The following is a 22,351-nucleotide window of genomic DNA, read 5'->3' on the forward strand; positions in this document are numbered from 1 at the left end:
GGAGCTCATTATGTCCCTGGCAGCCCATTCAACTCAACACTTTAATTGTTAGGAAGTTGTTTCTTCCCTCAATCCCATCACTCCTAAATTTATTTCTTTATAATTTTTTGCCCATTGGTCCTGGTTCTGACCCCTGGGGAAAAGAAGGACAAATCATACAGACTCCTTCAAGAAAAGTCTAAAAGTTTGTTTTCAGCTCCCAGTGAACAAATGGCCTTTTCCTTCCTTCCCTCTTTTGTGTGATATTCTTCTATTCTCCAACTTTCTAAAAATGGTCAAATTTTCTCTCCACCCCAAATCCTTTTTTGTTTATTTTCATACTGAAGTTTTATTTCCATCTTTAGAAGAACCCTTGGCTGTCCCTGATAATCTGATGTAAATGAGAGACTACCCTACACTTGAAACCAGAGAGTAGTCACTTCACTTCAGCAGGAATACAAATATTATGCTGTAATGAGAGTCTAGCATGTGCCTCAGAGGCATCTCTCTATGCAGTGGATGCTGAGGAGCCATGTTCCAGGGGAGGGTCATTATATCATGGAATGGAAATGCCTTGGAAAGGCTGTGGAGCATTCATAGATATCCTATAGCTGGTTCAGATTAGCTAACTGTATGATGAAAATAGGACTCTTTGATTGTCTATGAAAACATTGAAAAAGGCTTCTTAGTCTCAATAGCTAATTCTATGCCTGCATCCTTGCTGGATCCATAAAACCCCTTCACTCAACACAAAGGAAAGACAATGATATAAGGGGAGAGGCTCTGGGCCTTCTCCTCCCAAAACTGATGTGTGGTCCCTTGAAAATGAGACTGTCTTTTTGCTTTGGTTTTGTTCTATCATTATCTCTGATCTTGTGAGCTCTAAAAAAAAGAAAGCTAACCTCCAAGTCTAGAGATCTGGGAGCACAGGAATTGGAGTCCAGGCTAGGCTTTGCAATCAGCCCAACATCTGTACCCTGAGGATTAAACACTGACCTTTGAGACTCCAGGTCAGCAATAACAAATTGGGACCACTGAGTACTATGTAGGAACTGAGCTATATTGAGCCCATCACCCCAGTGACTGAGGTGTAGGGGAGAGCCTAGGTAAAGGTATTGGAGAAAATATTTGTATTTTGTCCTTGCTGCATCTTTGAAGTAAATACTCCTCCAGAAAAACTAATTGATGTTAAGTGGTTAAATGAAACTGGGATTCTAATAGAACCTAACAATAATGGAAACATAGCCACTGGGGGCTCAAGATTGTGACAGTAAGAAAGAGAGAATTCCAAACCCCTCTTGGTACTCTAGACCCTGGATTAGATATAGGTACCTGGCTCTGTGAGAATGAGCAAGAGCATACTTTCTCCAATTCACTCAACACAAATCAATGAAATTTTTGACCTATTCTCCATACCAACTAAAAATTTTCAGCCTTGCTTTTTTAATTACATATGGGTTTTATATACCTCATCTCTAAGCATCTGTTAAGACCTTTTTAATTCGTTATCACTTCTTAGCGACTTGACAGCCAACCCCAACTTACTTTCCTTAGTGTCAACAACTACCCAACCATCTCCTCATCTCTCCTTTCCTTCTACCAATATTGTACCTGTTTCAACAAATAGCCCTATCCACCACACTCTACCCATCTATTTTTGTCACCAGTTTGTTCCACTTACATTTTCTTACTTAACTTAGTGTGCAAACTACTCTCACCTTCCTTTTCCTGGAGCCCTTCTCTTTAAGTCTCTACTCCTTAATCCTTAATCCTGTTCTGAAGACTTCTCTCTCCTTCAGATTTGCCTCAATTTCTCCCAAATTCCTCCTTCTAATATTCAGTTTCAACGATGTTTACCCTCAAAATCACCTAAATAATTTTGTTCCCATTCACTTCAAATCCTCTTTTCCCATTCCTTCTTACCACAATCTTCTCCCACAGAAATCAGTTCTCTAAGACATAGACTACTAATCTTTCATTCCTGAAGTACTCAGTTGGGCATAGTATTGATATCCAACTTTAAAAGGTTCAGAAGACCAAAATTGTGTTCTAATTTTCATTAGGTTCATCATTGCAATAAATGGAAAACATGATTTTTTTTTACTGGAAACAGGTTATATTTATCAAATGCTTATTGGAACACATAGCAATTAAAATAAACACATTGCCTAATTAAGATAGAGAGGATGAGAACCTTGTGAATCTTTAATCAGCAAAAAGGAGCTTTATGTGAGTAAGGCTTAATTATATCATTAAATATTTAAAATGATTTGCTAAGCTAAAAATTAACATATTCCTTTACATATCACCAGCACTGATATACTGTGACTAAACAGTAAAAATAATATCACCATTATAAAAACAAAAAGTGTCCAATCTTTTAAATATTTGTGATATTCCATTCTAATCATGTTTGCTCTCCAAACTGGGTAAAGATACTGAAGTTTATCATGTTACTTTTGACACTGAGATAAATAATTCGTGACTTTATAAGTACTTTGTCCTCTAAAGATTTCAGTTGTCAGCTGCCTTGCATTGTAAATGCTAATTTGCCAGGAGCACCTGTTACCAAAAAGAACTCAGTATTTCTTTCACAGGCACCTGAGGAACAGTTTGCTTTTATAACTCTATTGATATGTTGGCATCAAGTGGTGCCAAACTAAATGATCACATTTAATTACAATCTCTGTTCTGTGCAGTGTTTTTACTGAGGCTTAAACAACTGGCCATGTACAAACTTTCCTTTCCTATGTCCCATAAGTGTAGCAAGTTGATCTAGCATATCATTAAGCAATGGGCACAAGCAGCTTCAAAAAAAATATGGGACATTCAGCAGTCATTTTGTCCATAAAGCTAAGCTAACAAAACATCTAAGCTTTGGTTTACCAAAGAGGCAAAAATGACAGAGAGAAACACTATACCTTCCAAAAGATTGATGGTGGCATTGAGCCTATAATATCTGGACAGAGCCCCTTATTACAGTAGTGAGTGTGTAATCACGGACAAGGAAGGATTCTGCCAACCTCACTCTCTCAGGAAAACATGTGGCTATTAACAAGTCTTCTTGTCTCTCCTCTTTCTAGAAATGGGAAGCAATGTCAAGTCACACCAAGACTTCTGAGGGCCCATCAAGGGGAGAAACAGTTGTTTTAAAGAAGACACATCCAAGTACTCTAGTCCACATATATTTTGACAGAAAAATCTCCAAATCATATTCATATAGAAACCTCAAAGAGGAAAGAAATCATTTTTGGTAGTAATCTAGTCATATAGGGGCATTATGGTATAATGGATAGGGAGCAAGGAAGGCATAGGTTTAAGTCCCCCCTCTGACATATATTGATTTTGTCACTTAACCTTTTACTGGTCCATGCAACTCTTTGAGACTGTCAATTACAGAAGATGCTGACCCTCTTTATTAGAGGGAGTTGCCTCATTTGAGAATACCTCAATCCTTGAAGTCAAAGGTTCACTTCCTAACACCACAGCCATATATACTCTTCAGATTTTAAAACATCTGATCATAAATAGTTTAGATGATCTCCTGGAAAAATACATGTGAAAGCAGCACCTCAGAAAAAAGCACCCAAATTCATATAGACACTGTTCCACCAAGGAGCCTGAATAGGAACTTGCCATGAAAAATTGAACAGAGTAAGCAAATCTCAGCTGTATATAGCTTTATCCTTAAATCTTTTATTTATATCACTGCTAGGCACTCATATTTGCAAAGTGAATTTAAAATCATTTTGATCATTTTTCTAATTGCTTTTGGCTGTTCTCTCCATTGTAGAAAGGAAGCCACCAGAACAGAAACAGGTTGAATACTTTCCTCAATGTCATGTACCAAGCAAACTCTCCAAACTTCCACTTGCACAGTTTCTAAGTTTTTGCTTGTCAATCAGTTAACCAACAAGAAGGTGTTCAGCATTTACTGTATTCCAGGAGCTAAGATGGTACTGGGGCTACAAAGAGAAAAATGAAAGAGGCCCTGACCTCAAGGTGCTTGTCTTCTATTAGTGTAAACAATGTGTATATTTATAAGTATATGCAAAAAAGTACATAAACAAGTATGAGGTAATTCATTAGGAGGGGCACTTGTAGCATAAAAGATCAGGAAAGACCACTGTAGGAGATGGCATTTGATGTGAGCTCTAAAACAAAAGTAAGAATTTTAAGGAGTGAAGGTGAGGAGAGAGAGCATTTCTGGCTTGGGTTGTGGGACCAGGGGGAAGGTGAGGACAGTCCATACAGTGGCATGGAGGAGGGAGGGAAGAGTTTCCTGTTGGGGACTTAATACCTACCATTTATTTAAACACTATTTCTTTGTGAAGAAAGCAAATCTGTATTAAAATGGTGTCAGTGATGCTTGCTTGTAATCCAAAAGTAAATTTGGCTAAATTCTCCCTTGTCCTATTTTTGTGACCTTTGATTCAGTGATGGCAGTAGTGCAGAGCCCATAACCTTGCAGGAGTAGGAGAAAGTAAAAGCGTTGCACAGAATCTTTTCCTGGTTGCCTGCCCATTTTCTAACTGATTCTGGACCTCCATCCACATTTTCGTTTTTGGTGATGTCTCAATTCACTTTTAAAATTCCATTTGTCCTCTCTCCAATGGCATGTTTATAGATTGGTCTTTCTGCCAGATGCTAATTCCAGCACAAGGGGCTTATTATTGTATAACAAGGAAAATGAAAATATTTCAAAGTGGAGGGGTCTTGTCATTATCAATGTGGCACTGAGCTCTCCCAGAGTAAAATTTCCAATCCTCAGGGTGCTTATATAACAACATAATACATCCATATAAATGGTAATACTCTAACTCTGAAGGTCTCCTTGCTTTTTTATTTTCTATTTCCCTAACCTAATAAATGACTAAATGCATGTAGCAGCACCTCCAAATAAAACTCCCTGAAAGGAAATGTTCCATTCAAACTACGCTCATCATTAAGCTGCAAAACAATTCAGCATGGTGCTGAACAACAATCCATCAGTGATGACCAACCTTGTGAAGTGAGACGGCTGAGATTTAAGTCAACCTGAATTATCTTTTCTATTACTCTCACATTTAATGGTCTATCATTTTCACCTTATATTAAATCCCTAGAGATGACATGCATACCCCTGAGTACCATGGAATTGAGTGCAAGCATTCTATTCTGTGGGATTCAGTTCTTCCTAAGGAACTGAGAGAGAACAATGGGAATCACAAAACTTCCCAGCTGGTGGGTACCTGAAGGATTATCTAGTCCAATAGGAAACTGAAGCTCAGAAAGAGTAAACGTGATTTGCTTGGAGTCACATAGCTATTTGGTGACAGAACTGAGAATGGAACCCAGAACTCTCGCCTCTAAGTCCCTTCCTCCTCTACTTTACCTTAGGACTTCAGCTCTAGATTCTTTAGACTAGCCCATTATTGCAAAAAGCTAGATTTAGCACTATCGTGCTTTATGTGCAGCTAGCAAAATGCTCCATTTTCTCAATCCAATACTTCAAGGATCAAGAAGTTTGTTGGTGCAGGTACTAATGCAGATTATGACCTCTCTGCCTTAGATCATTTTAAAGAACCCAAAAATTTCATTACCTTTGAGGAAATCCAGTGATGAGCTCCTCCAAACTTAGCCAGACCTATCATTGGACAAGAAGCATACAGTGTATCACCAGATCCCACGTAGGAATCCTCTCCAGCTTGGAACAATCTGGAAAAGTGGGCTTTCTACTACCCCTGCCTTCAAGAACCCATAGTAACCAAAATGGCCTGATTAGGCATTGCATTACAACTTTAGCAAATATGTATTTCACTTTCCTGACCTTTTGTATGTCAAGCAGTGGTCACAATCAGAAGGAAACTATAAAATGGCAAACCAAAAATAAATATTTCCTCCCCCAGTGACATCTTTTTAGAGACTCTGAAGATGGTTGCAATTTCATAACACAATAACTCTATATTAAAACACCAAGAACACCCTCCTCAGACATTGCAGCTACTCAGAAACAGCTCCCTGTTTCCTAATCAATAAATTCTTACCTTGTGTTGCTGCCCTGGGGTGCTCTTGGGTAAGACAAGCCCTATTGATATATGAGTGAGGTTCTGCCCTCACCTCATTTAATCACAGAAGGTCCATACAGCTTAATTGAATCAAACAATCAATCACAAGTGTAAGTTAGGTACAAATAAACCCTTGTCAATATGAGAAACACAAAGTTCTTTGATCACTATATAGAGACAGATCTTGCCACACATGAAATAGATTGTGATTGGTTAAAAAAATCAGACACACCTTTAAACTATATATTAAAACAACAAACTAGTTCAAAACCAGTAAGTGGAACCCAGCAATAAGCAGTCCTAAGAGATAATTGCCCTTGCCAGAGAAGGAAAGAGTTTTCATTTCTCTTTCTTTTCCCTGCCTTCTGACCAATCGCCACTAATGGCCAACTTTAGAAGGATGGAAGATATAGAATTCTAATCAGTGTCAATAACAGGGTCCCAAGCAGCAGGGACTTAGACCAGCGTCTGCAACAAAGGCTGAGAGACACATCAGGGACAAAGTAAATGTGTAGAGGAAAGGCAGACACAGGAATTGTGACCCTTCAGAAAGGAGAGAAGTATCAGCTTTAGAGTCTAGGGTGGCACCAAACCTCCAAACCCAGGAGAGAGCTGCACCAAAGGGGAACTTCACAAGCACTTTATGAAAGGAACAAAGGACTTCCGACTTCTTGTTACCAAACTATGAGGTCTCACTTTTGTCACAAGTCTCATTTTGCTATAATTTTGAGCCTTTTCTTCCTAGAGACCTTCCCCTTCAGGGGATTGGTTTCATGACAACTCTCCTCACCCTGTGATGCATAATAACTCTTTTCAAAAGCTAGCGATGTAATTCTTTTTAAACTCACAAAGTCTGGTTCCCAATAAATGAGAAGCGTATGCTAGGGGATAAGGAGGTTCATGACCACAATACTAGAAACTTGATCCCTCAAGGTTATCCCTAGAACCTTGTAGAACAGTCAGTATGCATTAGGACTAATTATTCTACTTAAGAACTGTTGGCATATTATAATCTGAAAGGCAAATTTTGTCTTTACTCTTTTATAGTAATAATGGTAACTGGCACTTTTGTAGTATCTGATGGAATAAAGCACGTTTACTTATAGTATACCCTTTGATCCTCTCAACAGCCTTGTAAAGTGAGCTTACAATACAAATATTGCTCTTTTTATTTGACAAATGAAGAAACTGAGGCACAAAGAGGTTAAATATCTTACCTAAGGTCACATGGCTAGCAAGTGGCAGTCTTAAATTAGTATTGTCTGATACCAAACCCAGTCTCTTTGTTTGTTTCCTTATGACACAGATTTTTCTCAGTTCCATTGTTGGCACCTCTCTCATGGTTCAACTGAAAAAGCACATTCATGTCAAGTTAGTGAATGATCTTTTTCTAGATCAAGAGGAACCCTGGGTAATAGTGATCCTTGATTGTTTCTAACCCAATAAAAAGATTCTCATATTCATCTTTCTCAGAACAAAGGTATTTTTGTGTCTTCTGGAGAAAGATTTGGCCATAATGAAGGGAGTGACAATCTACAGTTAAAGTCCTCCCTCCATCCAATTTGTAAGTGAAGGCCAAGGGTAGACTTTGCCTCAAGTGCCATGCATGAGTGAGTCCCTAGCAGCTAAGGTGATCTGGAAAGAAGTGCCCCAGAGGTCCAACCAACACCCTGAAAATACAAGCAGCAAGAAAGCCATTAACAAATGAAAGTTCTTCTCAGAATGCTATTAAGGAATGGAAAACATCGAATATGTTTCATGGAGCATCCTGCAAGAAGTGCTCCCACTGAGCCAAACTACTCAGTGTTGACAAGTATCACAGTGCATATCACCCCCCACTTAGGTTCACTCAGCATGGGCTTCACTCAAAAGCTAACATGATTGAGCAGGGTGTTTTCAATTTTAATTTTATCTTATGGTATTATTACCTGCACATGAACAGTATTTCCTTTGGGGTCCTCAGGAATTTGGAGAGTTGGAAAATATATTTTACCTTGGCAGTGCCCAATGGTCTGCCCAATGCCTGGCACATAGTAGGAGCTTCACATATATTAATTGATTATTGTTGTCTGTGAGGAAAGGGCTTTGCATGTCTTTGAGGAAAGAAGGAAGGAACAATGCGTTTATAAAGAGCCTCCTATGTGCCAAGTATTATGCTAAGCATTTTACAAATATTATCTCATTTGATCCTCAAAACTATCCTTGGAAGTAGGTACTATTATTATCTCTATTTTATAGTTGAAGAGATGAAAGCAAACAGAGGTTAAATGACTTGCCTAGGATTACATAGCTAGTAAATGTCTGAGGCTAGATTTGAATTCAGGTCTTTTTTACTCTAGGCCCAGCGATCTAACCACTGTGTAATTTAGCTGCCATAATACTATAGGAATATGAAGATCATAAGTTTAGTTCTGGAAGGGACTTTAAAGACCATTGAGGCCAACTATCTCATTTTACAGATGAGGAAATTGAAGTTAAGAAAAATTGAGTGACTTGCCCAAGGTCAGTCAAATAGTAAGTATCCAAGATGGGATTTGATCCTAGGTCTTCCTAACTCCAGGCCCAGTGTTCTTTCCACTACTCTGTGGTGCCTCTAAATTGGATTTCGTGAGTCATGTTGATATGGGTGCATTTTCAGTTGTGTTCAAGACCTCCTACAGAAGGAAGACTTTCTTGTTTCTTGGGTTGTGAGGTTGTTATTTTAGTAATCTAGGTGTATTTTAGCAGTTTGGTAATGCAAGGGGCTACAAACCTAAAGCATAAGTCAGGAGAGCAGTGATCGAGTTGTGAGAATGATGGAGGAGTATGATGTAGTTTTAGGAGCACTAGCCTTATACTCAGGAGTCCTTGGCACTAGTCTCAGCTCTACCTACCTCACTGTGTGATGTTGAATATTTCATTTCCCTTCTCTTTGCCTCAATTTTCTCAGCTGTTGAATGAAGGGGATAGACTAAATGTCCTCTAAGTTCCCATCCATAGCTAAAATTCTAGGACCCTGTGACTCTAAAATATATAAAGAAGCATAAAATGGCAGGAACCTACAAGAACCACTTCTCCATGGTTGTTGGCATTCACCATTTTTCCCTTAGCCGAAAAATGTGGTGTTTTGGAGGAGATGAAGGCTCTGAAATGAGTAGATTTGGAAAACAGAACCAATAAAGAAAGGTTAAAGGATTTGAACGGGAAAACACCCAAAAAAAACTTACTTGTGATTTTCTAGTTTATGGAGGTAATTATGCATAGAATGGTGAGCACCTCTGCACCCCTCCCAGAACTATAATAAGAGCTAAATTGCAAATACTGAACTAGGAGGGGCTTAGTTAAACATAAGGAAAAACATCCTACTATAATGGCTATAAAGCATTATATATAGCATCCTATTGAAAGTCATTACAGATTCAGAACTATAATGACCTTTCTTTTTATGTAAGTAATCTTTTATTTTTCCCAATTGCGTATAAAAACAATTTTCAACATTCATCTTTAAAAACTTTGAGTTACAAATTCTTTCCTTCCTCCCTTCCCCTCCCATCTTCCTAAGACAGTAAGCATCTTGATATAGGTTATACACATGCAATCGTTTAAAACATATTTTGATATTAGTCATGTTATAAAAGAAAACACAGACCCCTAAAAAAACATGAAAAAAGAAAGTGAAAAATATTATGCTTTAATCTTCCTTTGAACTCCATCAGTTCTTTCCATAGAGGTGGATAGCATTTTTCATCATAAGTACTTTGGAATTGTCTTGCATCATTTTATTGCTGAGACTAGCTAAGTCATTCACAATTCTTCATCATACAATACTACTGTTACTGTGTACAATGTTCTCCTGGTTCTCCTCACTTCACTTTGCATCAGTTCATATAAGTCTAGAAGGGCTTTTCAAGATCATGCAGTCCAACTTCCCCTCACCCACCTCCTGCTTTTTAAAAAATATATGTGAGGAAATTGATACCATGAGAGATGAAGTGATTTACCAGAAATTAAAAGTCAGGACTTTTAACTCTAAATCCAGTATTCCACTCTTTCATTTTGCTAACCCAAGAGAGGATCAGTAAGTTAGGTCTTAAGAAATCTTTCCAATCAATACAGAAACACATACGGTTGGTTGCTAGTGAACCCTCTCTTACCATTCACACCCCCCCAACCTTTCCCTCTAATAGTGGGAGATCAAAAAACCTTTCAAAAATCCACCCCTCCTTCACCTTTGCTACCAGACTATCCAGAGACCTTTCCTATAAGATTGTATTTTGCAAACATTTTTTCCTAAATAAAATCAAACTAGTCATTTGCTTGTATTAATTAAATATATTCATATCCTATGAACAAGCTGAGAAAAAAAGGAAAAGGACTTGGAAAATGCCTATGTGTTCCACATTAGCTGTCCTCTGCCTATCCATTATGACATGAAGGTTTAGTAGAGGATAAGATCTTGTCAAATTATTATGCAAATTGGCACTTCTCTACAGTCCTAAGATCTCCCAAGGTTAAGGTTAACATGTTCTTCGGAAATTATGTGGGCAAGTCCTGACACTTCACTTGGCAAAGCCTCTTAACAGAACTGAAGAGGAAGAAATATTAGCACAGAGATAGAGGAAAGGGACTAATATGGTAAGGTTTGAGTGAAAGCTACACTGGGCACAATATACATTTCCATATCTCAGCCCTTCAGACACTGCTAAGGATATTTAAAAAACAAGTAATAAAAACCAAGGGAATTAAGAAAAGCCATCCATGAAAAACTTTGACCTAAAATGTTTGTACCCTCTGAACCTTAAGGATTTTTTTCCTGTATTCATACCATCTAACATTGTCACTTTTAAAAGAGAGCAATGCTAGCATTACATTTATAAGATCATTGATGGAAAACTCAGAAGGATCATAAGGATAAAATGAAAACCTTTCATTCTACAGATGAAGAAACTGAGGATGAGAGAGAGTAAGTGTGTGACATTGGTTAAAATAGCTCAGTGATTTAGGTAGGAGTCAAACCCAAGTCTTCTTTACTCAAAACCCTACACTTAGTCTATTACACCATGTTATTTTGATAATATTTAACACATGCAACCTGGAAAATATTTCTTTTCATCATTATGTTATACGGAACCATGGAAACAAAAAGAGCATTTTCCATTTGCTTAATCTGAGGGAAGTGTGTAATGGGAAAGGTTACTTATTAATTGGCTAAGAAGAAAATGGTTGACAATAGGATATGTAAAAAACCAGCTTTCTTGGGTATAGCAAACTCAGAAGGGCTACAGATAAAAAAGAAGACAGGGAAATGTGTAAAGGAAATCCAGAGTTATCAACAGAGTACCACCAACCATGTACACAGATCTGGACATTGACAACTTCCTTCTCTGAATCATGTAGCCCTTCCCATCTATGCCAGTCCATTTATTCTGATGTGGTCATTTCCCTTTTGAGGATGTGTATGTGCATGTGTGCATATGTGCCTGCATTTGTGTGTGTGTGTGTGTGTGTGTGTGTGTGTGTGTGTGTGTGTGTGTGTATCTCCTTACCTGGACACTCAGATCCTGAAGGAAATGAACAATGTCCTACATTGACTTTGTGCTGAGTATCTAGCCAAGTGTGCCAGTAGCTAGGTGACACAGTGGTTTGAGTGCTAAGAGTGCTAGGTTGTTGTGATGATCAAATGTGATAATTTATACAAAGTGCCTTATAAACCTTGAAGTGCTGTCACCTTCACATTTCTCTGGATGTTTCATGTCCCTAGCAAATCCTCCTACAAGCTCAGTTATTCACCTCATGTAGAAGAGCTTGCTCTGTGACTATTCATTTTGTCCTTTGCCAACTGTTTTAGAATAACTTGGGGTTTCAAAAATTGGAATGTTGAAATTGGATGGGATCTTGGAGGTTACCAAGTGTTACTTCTCACCCCATGGAGAAATCTCTCTTTAACAGACCATCCATCATCCTTGGTCTTTCTTCCTCCTTAAATCACCTTCCAATATCATTAACCATGTGCATACTGTGTCTTCTCAATATAATATAAATTTCTTGAGGTCATAGGATTTTTTTGTTATTGTTTCTCGTATTTGTATCCAAAGCATCTAACATAGTAGATAATACCTTGTCTTTGTATCCATGGCACCTACCACAGTACTTTGGACGTCATAGGTATTTAATCTTTGTCTGTTGAACTGAACTGAATTGAATCTGTGTAAAGCTTATTTTGAACTCTTAGATGCAGATGATACCACCAAGGGAGAGAAAGTATAAATATAAGAGAAAGGACAGAGACCAAGACAGAGGCTTGGGAGACATTAATGTTTAGGGGAAAGTAAATAAATTATCACTCATAAAAGGAAACTAAGGTAGACCTGTCAGGAAAGTAGGAATGATGGGACCAGAAGCCAGAATGCCTAGGACTTAATAGTGAATGGATAGCAAGGAAGTATATGCAATTGATTTGAATGACCTTTATGTAAGGAGTTTAGCTGGTTATTACCTTAGGAGGATATCATGGTTATGTGAAGGGTTTTTTTTTAATTATTATTAAGGGGAGAGCTAGCAATGTTTCTGAGAGGAACAGAGCCCCAAGGGAGAGCCAGGAAAGATGCAATCAGTTTCCCTGTGCCAAGAGGAAGGGTATGAATGTGTCAGCAAAGAAATTGTCTGAATTACAACACTGCAATGCCTGGGTTTCTGATGATAAGCTGGATAGAATGTGAAGCATATTCTTGAGCTCTCTAGCTCCAGAGGACTGACTCATAGGGGTATGTAAGCATGGAGCAGGTTGTTCCACCACTCCTTAGGGTGATGTTCTCTCAGGGGAAGGGCCAGTGGTAATGATATCCCAAGACATTCTGGCACATTGTCCCACGTACTATGCACACCTCTAAGTGGTTTAAGTGAGCTTTCACTCCCCCAGAAATCAGGACAATGGCCCCTAGGGAGACTGCAAAGCAGAGTGGATCAAGATCTGCAGGGGTGGAGAGTTAGGAGGTTAGTGTTTGGAAGTTTCCAAACACTGAGGGCTCATGTTGCTATTGGGGGAAAAGGGAGTAGCAACATGGATAAAGCAATGTGCCCACACTGGAGAGGCTCTGATTTCCTAACATATGGCTGGATAAGATTTGAGACATATGGATCTGGTTAACAATATCACTTTCCTACACTGACCACAGAAACTTATGGCAGAAAAAAAGGTAAAAAAATTTTCATCACTAAACAATAGGTCCATTTAGTTTCATAATACCATAGAAGCATAACGTCATGGTATTTGCTTCTATTCTTAGTATTTGGACACTGCTGAGAGTCACTGAGACACTAATCAATCTATAGACATTTATTGTATGCTTACTAAGTATCAAGTACTGTGATAAGCACTTGGGATACCAACAAAAAGCTAAAATATTACTGCCTTCAAATAGCTTGCTTTCTAAATTGAGGGGGATGGGGTGGCATTTAACATGTATGTATATAGGAATATCTAAAATGCTTACAAAGTAAATACAAGGTAATCTCAGAGGGGAGGCACTAGTAGCTGAGGAAGATAAGAAAGGTCCCTTGATGAAGACAGCATTTGAACTGTGCCTTACAGGAAGCAAAGGATTCTAAAAGGTTGACGTGATGATGGAAATCATCCAAGCACCTGGAGTTAACAGTTTAAAGACCTGTAGTCAGGAGATAGAATGTTATTTGTGAGAAACAGCAAGTAGGTTGGAATAGCTAGTTTGTGGCATGCACTGAAGGGACTAATGTTAAAGACTAAAAAGATAAGAAGGGGACACAACTTTAAATGGTACACAAAATCTGATTCTGGAGGTAACAGAAAGTCATTGGAATTTAGTACAAGGCAGGGGGGTTATGGGGAGGGAGAAACATGTACATTAGTTGAAATCGCTTTGGCAGCTGAGTGGAGGATGGATTGGAATAGGAATAATTTGAGTCAGGGAGGGCAATCAGGATGTATTTTAATAGTCCAGAAAGGTGAGATGTGATGAGGGCAGAAATTAGGGTGGTGGCCTGGTAAATTGAAGAAAAAAAGGACATATTTGAGAGATGTCAAAGTGGAAGCAAGATCTGACAACAATGTGGTTATTTAAGATGAGTGAGAGTGATAAGCTGAAGGTACCTAGGTGACTGCAAGCATGGTTCTACCCCGGGAAATAAGAAAGATCAGAAAAGCAGAGCATTTAGGGAAAAGATAAAGATTTCTGTTTGAAGTATTTTTGAAATGCTATAGATGCAAGAGACTGAGCAATTCTCCTTGCTCATAATTCCAGTCTCAAACCAGTGTAGGATTATTGAAAGAACAGCATCTGAAACTAAGTGGTTTACAGATCAACATTGTTTAGAGAATCTTCAGTTTTATGCACTTCTGTGCCAGTGTTAGTACTCAGCAGTCACTTGGTCAAATCTTCAAATACTACTATCACAGTAGGATGCTGGACTGAACAGGTATTTGTAAAGAAAGGACACAAGGGTGGGGAACCCGCAGCCGTGAGGCCATGTGTGGCTCTCTATGTCCTCAAGTGTGGCCCTTTGACTGAATCCAAACTTCACAGAACAAATCCCCTTAATCCTTAAAAGGATTTATTCTGGAAAACTTGGACTCAGTCAAAAGGCCACACCCGAGGACCTAGAAGGCCACATGTGGCCTCGAGTTTACAGGCCCCCCACCCCTGAGTCCTAGCAGCATTGACAAGTTCATGGAGTTCTAGATTGTAATTCTTTGAAGATTCCTAAAAATGGCCATTTAACACCAGGAAATGATGTTTCCCTCCAACTTCTCCCTCACTACAGCCACATCCTCATTCTCTAACTCCCCTCCTTAGCCAGGGGAATCACAATAGGGCTAAATAACACCTCTTGGTTTATTCCCCCTAATAGTAGAATTGCAGGAGCTTAAGAGGAAAGTTCAGCTCATCTAAAAGCTTTTCAGTCATGTAGTATTCCTTGCTGTTTGGATTTAATACCTAATTTAATTATAATGACACAGAAAATATGCAGTAGATTGTTAACAGCAGGAAAGCTGGCTGCATCATTCAAAGGGATTTTATTTAAAAGCACCCCCTATCACTCTGCAGAATAAGGGCCACAGGCTCATCTCATCTTGTGGTCAATCTGATTGGCCAGTCTCCTGTGGACGACAGAGGACAAATAAACAAAGAGCTGCCCCCTTGCAATAACTGTGTGGAATTTTGAGAGGAAGTTGATGATAAAAACATAAAATGTTTTACCATTTCTTTTGAAGAAAGAAGCATGATATTTATTACATAATGCAAAAACAAGATATCAAGCATGATTTACTGCTGCAGGCTATAGAAAATTAATGACCTATATTTCTAAATACCATAATTCGCAATGATTTTTATTTCTTCTGGAAGAAATTCTTACAAAATCAAAACAGGTCCAGAAGGAAAGTATCATATTTCATGAAGGACTTGGGTGGAATTGTTTTAGAGAATGTGGATTTTTTTCATTTCCATTCATAAAGAGAAGTTACCCTATATTTCTATGGGACTGTTAAAATAGAGAATAATGTTTCTCATGCTTCACAATTGATTGTCATCTTTCTCTACTAGATTCTTACAGTAGAACCAGAGGGTCCTTGCTACTTTGTATTGGTGGGTCAAAGTACTTTTTTTTCACTAGAAGTGTTTTGACATCTTCCTGAATAATCTTCAAGGAGTCTGTTGATGTCTATTTTTGCTGCCAAAAGTCCTCTTGGAGGCAACATTTCCATCCCCACAAGATTTGGGTTTTATTTTAATGTGCTTTTTTCAGTTGCCTTATATTAGTTATTCCTCATACTGTGTGACGTAGATCAATGTTTTTCCTTATTAAGAAAAACTGCCTAAAAGCCTTTTTTAAAAAAGTTTGAATTACCTAACTTCTCTGAGTTTCAATTTGCTCATATGTAAAATGGGAACATTAATACTTGTACTACAGACCTCAAACAATTGTTCTCAGGAAAGCACTTTGTCATCCTTGAAATCAGGAGTGTTGTGAGGCTCAAATGAGATAATAGACATAAAGTACTTTGCAAACCTTAAAGTACCATATAAATGTCAGTTATCATCATCATCGTCATCATCAACATTATTATTATTATTGCTATTATTATTATTATTATTATTATCCTACAGTCACCATGCTTTCAGTCTGTTGATGACTCCATCCCCTCAGTCTTCTATGGGACTCATGTTTATAGATCAATATTGGGGTGTGCTGATAAATGTTTAGCTTCAGAGTTCTTCAGGAAAAAAATGTGTCCACACATACTTTTAAGTTGAATCTACATTATTAATGCCTTCTTATGTCTAGACAATCAACAAAACAATGAATCAAGCCCTGATTTGTATTGTGAGCTATTGCTCACACTAAAATTTAACAAATAGCTGGTGGCTGGTTAGAGCTGGCTCCAGCACATCCCTCTTTGAAAATCATGATATAGAAATGACAAGTTACTCTTATATTAAAGAAGAACAAAGTTTTGAAGTTTAAAGGTATCTCAGTGGCCATCTAGTACAAATTATACCTTAACAGGATGGCTTAGTCTAGGTGGCCTCAAGGAGCAGCCACCTGAAAAATGTGACCCTGGAGCTGGGTGGCAAGAGCCCCAACATCATCCTGTCTGATGCTGACATGGACTGGGCCATGGAGCAGGCCCACTTTGCTCTGTTCTTCAACCAGAGCCAGTGCTGCTGTGCTGGCTTCAGGACCCTTCTGCAGGAGGACATCTACCCCAAGTTTGTAGAGAGAAGCATAACCCAGGCCAAGGCTCGGGTGGTGGGGAACCTCTTTGACAGCCACACCAAGCAGGGGCCTCAGGTGGATGAAGAACAACATATGAAGATTCTGGGCTACAACAATTCAGAGAAACAGCAAGGAGCCAAGCTGCTGTGAGGAGGGGGGCCTGCCTCCGACTAGGTCTTCTTCATCCAGCCCACCATCTTTGGGGATATGTAGGACAACATGATCATTGCCCTGGAGGAGATCTTTGGGCTGGTGATGCAGATTATGAAGTTCAAGACCATTGAAGAGGTGGTGGAGAGAGCCAATGATTCCAAGTACCGGCTGGCTGCAGCAGTCTTCACAAGAAAACTAGACAAGGCCGACTATCTCTCCCAGGCGCTGCAGGCTGGCACAGTGTGGATAAATTGCTACAATGTGTTTGGAGCACAGTCCCCATTTGGAGGGTACAAGATGTCTGGGAACAGGAACAGATGAGAGCTGGGCGAGTATGACCTGCAGGCATACACAGAAGTGAAAATTGTCACCATTCAAGTTCCTCAGAAGAATTCATACAGAAGAATGTGGGATTTCCCCAACCATGCCTGCAGTTGATGTTTTAATTAGATTGGGATTAGAATCTGGACCCAAAAGGCCCACTTGCTCACTAGCATCTCAGTAGAGGAACAACCAAAAAACCTTGTGGAATGATAGAGTTCCATGGTGAGGGGAAAATATTTTATTCCTTAATTGCAATGACATTACAAGCTATGGATGAATTTTTTATACCTGAAACATTTGAATATGTTGGTTAACATTCTTGTCAACAATTTTTGGCACCTTTTTTTGCTTTAGGGCTAAAACTTATTAAAAACCTTGATACCTTTAAAAAAAAAGATGTCTTAATAACTTAGTAAGACAAGTGATAATCAAGCCTGGGCTCTAAAACCTCCAAGAGTGTAAATCCACAGCATCCTCCAAAGGCTGCTTTTGGATGGCTCTGATTCTAAGATGTGTTTCTTTACATCAAATGGAAATTTGCCTCCTGGCACTTTACACTCGTTGATCCTAGATCTGCCTTCCAGTGCCAAACAAAACAAGACTAATTCATCTTATTCATGGTAGCCCCTCAAATCTTCAAAGAAAGAAAGTTATCATGTCATGTTCTTGATAGATCTTTCCTCCCTAGGCTAAATATTCCCAATTCCTTCAACCAATCCTTGTGACATGAACTCCAGGTCCTTCACTATATTGGGTGCTCTTTTTTGGACAATCTCAAGTTGATCAGTGACCTTAAAATAGGGGACTTAGAATGAGACACAATGTTCCAGATATGACCTTACTATGAGAAATGACAAACGACCTGTCATCTCCTTATTCTAGGAAGCTACACTTCCCTCAATGTAGCCTGTTTGCATTAGCTTAGCTGACTATTACAATTTTGATTCACATTGAGTTTGTAGTCCAAATTCCCCAGTCTTTTACAAATGAGCTTCTATTTAACTATAACTCCTCCATCTTATGTTTGTGAGGGGTTTTGTAACCTATGCATAAGATATTTACCGCTATTAAATTTGCATTCATCTCTACTGAATTCTACGTTACTAGATTTGGCCCCAAATTATGTCCTTCCAAGGTCTGTTTGAATCATGCTTCTCTTGATATGTATTAGATACTAGATCCATATTTAATGTTGAAAGGGATCTTAGTGGTAATCTATTCCAATTTCCTGATTTTATAGTCAAGGAAAGGAAGGCACAGAAAAAAGTTTCCCAAGGTCATGCAAGTAGCCTGTGATTGGTTTGGGATTTATTTGAACTCAGGTCTTCTGAATCTAAATCTGGAGCCCTTTCCATTGAAATATAATGAAGGCAAAAAGGGAAAGGTTAAGTGACACATATTATACTAAGATAACCATAAAGCCCTAATGCAAATTAGAAAATGAGAATAAAGGAGAAGTGAATATAAAATCTTTCTGATTTTCCTGGATAATTAAAGAGATAGACACAAATGATACCTACTTTTTCCAGTTGGAATATGGTATGTTACAGCAATGAATGCATTAATTCAAAGAGGCACACATTTCCCTGCCTTATTAAATAGAAAAACACAACTTGAACATTTCTTGGTTATTTAGGGAAATCATTATGAAGAACACATTGGTTCTGGGCTATGAAATAGTGATGCCCACAAAGATTGCTAAGGTATGAAGAGCTAGTTGCTTCAAGACTCCATACTGGTGTTTTATAACAAGCGAATCTTCTCCTTCCTCCCTCAAAGTCAGTTTTCATTTTTCTGCACATCAATTTCCAGCATCAACTCCTCCCACTCTTTTCACTGCTGTAGTTACCTCAATACGTTTCATTTAATGTGCAATTCTAAATTGGCAGGTTTGGGACTAAAGATCTCAAGTTAGCTTATTCCTATCTATGGAGTAAATAAACCATAAGGACTTTGTGACATCTCTTTCTGTGAACCATCCAGTTCCATTGGCCTCCTTATCGTTGCTTGAAAAAGACATTCCATCTCTTGACTCTAGGCATTTTCTCTGGCTGTCCCCCATGCCTACTATGCTCTCTCTCCCCATCTCTGCCTACTACCTTCCCTGGATTTCTTAAAACACCAATAAAAATCCTGCCTTCTACAGAATACCTTTCCCAACCCCCTTTAATTCTAGTGCCTTCCCTCTCTTAATTATTTCCTTGTGGTCTACAGTATTAGATTGTGAACTCCATGAGGACTGGAACTATCTTTTGCCTCTTTTTGCATCCCTAGCACTTAGTTTAATAAACGTGGGTTAACTGACTGAACAACAACAATAATAATAGTGCTTTAAGGTTTCCAAAGTGCATATATATATATATATATATATATATATATATACACATATGTATATATATATGTGTATGTGTGTGTGTGTGTATACATATATATATACACATATATGTGTGTGTGCACATGCATATATACACCCATATGTGTAGGTATATATATATATATACACACACACACATACATATATACGCATGTGTGTGCATGTATGTATGTATATGTATACATATATATTTAAATTACCTCACTTTATCCTCATAACAACATAGACATAACAACAGGTGCTATTATAATCCCCATTTTACATATGTAGAAACCGACCTTGAAAAAGTCCATGGTCACATAACTATTAATTGTATAAGGTAGGATTCAAAGCCAGGTCTTCTTGGCACTGAATCCAGTACCTTATTCACTATACAATGGTACTTCCTAAGTAAAACTCAAAAATTAGAATTGGCAGCTTTGGGAGGTGATTCTTCCTTATAGGCCCAAATCAGAGTCTTCAAGCAAAGCTTGAGTAGCTGCCTTTCAGGTGTTCTTGTCTAGGTACATATAGGCTAGGTTGTCTAGCTTGCACCAGCCAGCCAGCCTGAATCTTCTCATGGTATCTCTTCTAATGAGCTCCTCATTAGAGGCTCAGAGACAGAGACCTTATATTAACTCATCTTTGCACTTCCATGCCATTTAGCGAAGTACCTTGAACATAATTTGTAGTCAGTAAATTTCTGTTAGAAAAAAGAAAAGGAAAGCAAAATAGCATTTCCTCTCTTTCCTTACCATCTCCAGTGCTATCCACATACAAGACCATATTTTAATTCTAGAAGTTAGTCTGACAAAGGGAGAAAAATTTTTCTAGTGATTGCTGTTGTAGTTTCTTTGGGACCCTGAGAATTCATATTTTCTGTTCCTCCTCTCAGAATTCCATTTCTTACTTCCAGATTCAACATCATCTAGTCTTTGCCACCCTGACGTTATACCTCCTGATCAAATTCAGCCACTTCTTTAATTGTCAATTTACCAAGTCTGGTAATGTGGATCATGGTTACAGAATTTTAGAGCTGGTGCAGACCATGGAGTTCGTCTAACCTAGCTCCTTCATTTGAAATATAAGTATACTGAGGCCTGATTCCATACAGATAATTATCGGTAGAGCCAGAACTAAGGAGTGCATTTGAGTCCTTATTCAGATATTGGATGGACTCTGGGAAGAAAAATCAATCCTTGTAATTTTCTAGAAAAGAAATGAATAACTCCAGCATGATAGTTCTCTAGAACTGAGATAATTATCTGTATCCTGGATCCCTTAAGTAGGACGTGGCTGCTTAGTTTATTGAACTTTATAGCTTATACCCTTTTTTGATGGTGCCTAGTTGAGCCGAGACAGGCCAGGAAGACAACTTGGGTTTCCTCCAAAGCATAAACAGTTGGTCTCTTGGTTCTTCTTTGTCCTGTCACATAACCCTCAGAGAAGCAGGGAAGATGAAATAGCAATGTTTCCCTCCCGCAGTGCTTAGGATGTAGAACTACAGGGGCTAATAGCAAGCATTACAAGGCTTTATATTTGTGACTCACAGAGAAGTTTATAAGCCAGTATACTTTTTTTTTGCTATCATGCTGAGGGCTGTAAACGTAAAAACAATGACATAAACAGCCTTCAGGCCTTGAAATAAAAATCAGTGCTCATATATCATCTCAGTCTCCACCTCTTATTGAACTATATGAAACATCCACGTGGAGAAGATTTTATCATTTAAAATAGCAGTAATAATGATGATTTCTCTGAGATTTTACATTCTGTGAGGTTTACAGAACCTGTTTGTCACATTGACTCTGTAGGGTAGGTCATGCAAGCTTTATTATTCTCATGATGCAGATGAGGAAATTGAGCTTGAGAGGGGTTAAATACAATACAATAAACATTTCTTAAGTTCCTACTCTATGCCAGGTGCTATGCTAAGCCCTAGGGCAGCTAGATGGTGCAGTGGATAGAGCACTGGGTCCAAAGTTAATAAGATTCATCTTCCCAAATCTGGACTCAGATACTTACTAGCTGTGTGACCCTGGACAAGTCATTTAACCCTGTTTGCCTCAGTTTCCTTATCTATAAAATGAGCTGGAGAAGGAAATGGCAAACCACTTTAGTATCTTTGTTCAAGAAAACCCCAGATGGTGTCACAAAGAGTTGGACACAATTGGAAAACAACTCAACAACAACAAAAATGCTAAGCCCCAGGGATATACATAAGAAAAAGACAGTCCCTGCCCTCCAGGAGCTTATAATCTAACAGGAGAAGACAATACACAAAAGGAAGATGAAAAGGAGGGAGAGTGCCAGAAGGCGCTTGGCAACATGGACATGATGAAGATAATGGAGTTGAACAAGACAGATCATCTGGTTGTAAATGTAGAGATTGCTACGATTTCAAGCCCTCTATAAAGGGATGCTATGAGAACAATTTTGTGTGCAGCTCAGAATAGCTGAGGGTACTGATGAAGCATGAGTAGCAATCTCCATGATGATGAGTTTCCTGGTGATGAGTTTATCTGGTGATGAGTTTATCCTGGCCAGGGCACGATAAAGATAATGAGGAAATTGAAATTAAGCAGAGCAGTTGGTTAAATGACTTCCCTGTGGCTAAATATCTAGTCTAGTAAGTGTCTGAACCAAGATTAAGCTTCCATCCCTTGACTTCAAACTCAGACTACTTTTAAGACATTTATTCAGAGTTTACTATGTACCAAGCATGGTGCTAGGTACTGAGGATACAGATACAAGAAAACAGGAT

General features: G+C 38.5%; 1 pseudogene; it reads left to right on the forward strand.

The window, feature by feature from the left end:
- LOC118842492 overlaps window positions 1–17,367 on the forward strand; it is a 67,172-nt pseudogene extending 49,805 nt beyond the window's left edge.
- Window positions 17,368–22,351: the final 4,984 nt, after the last annotated feature.

This window comes from Trichosurus vulpecula, chromosome 3 (genome assembly GCF_011100635.1).
Source record: "Trichosurus vulpecula isolate mTriVul1 chromosome 3, mTriVul1.pri, whole genome shotgun sequence".
NCBI lineage: Eukaryota > Metazoa > Chordata > Mammalia > Diprotodontia > Phalangeridae > Trichosurus > Trichosurus vulpecula.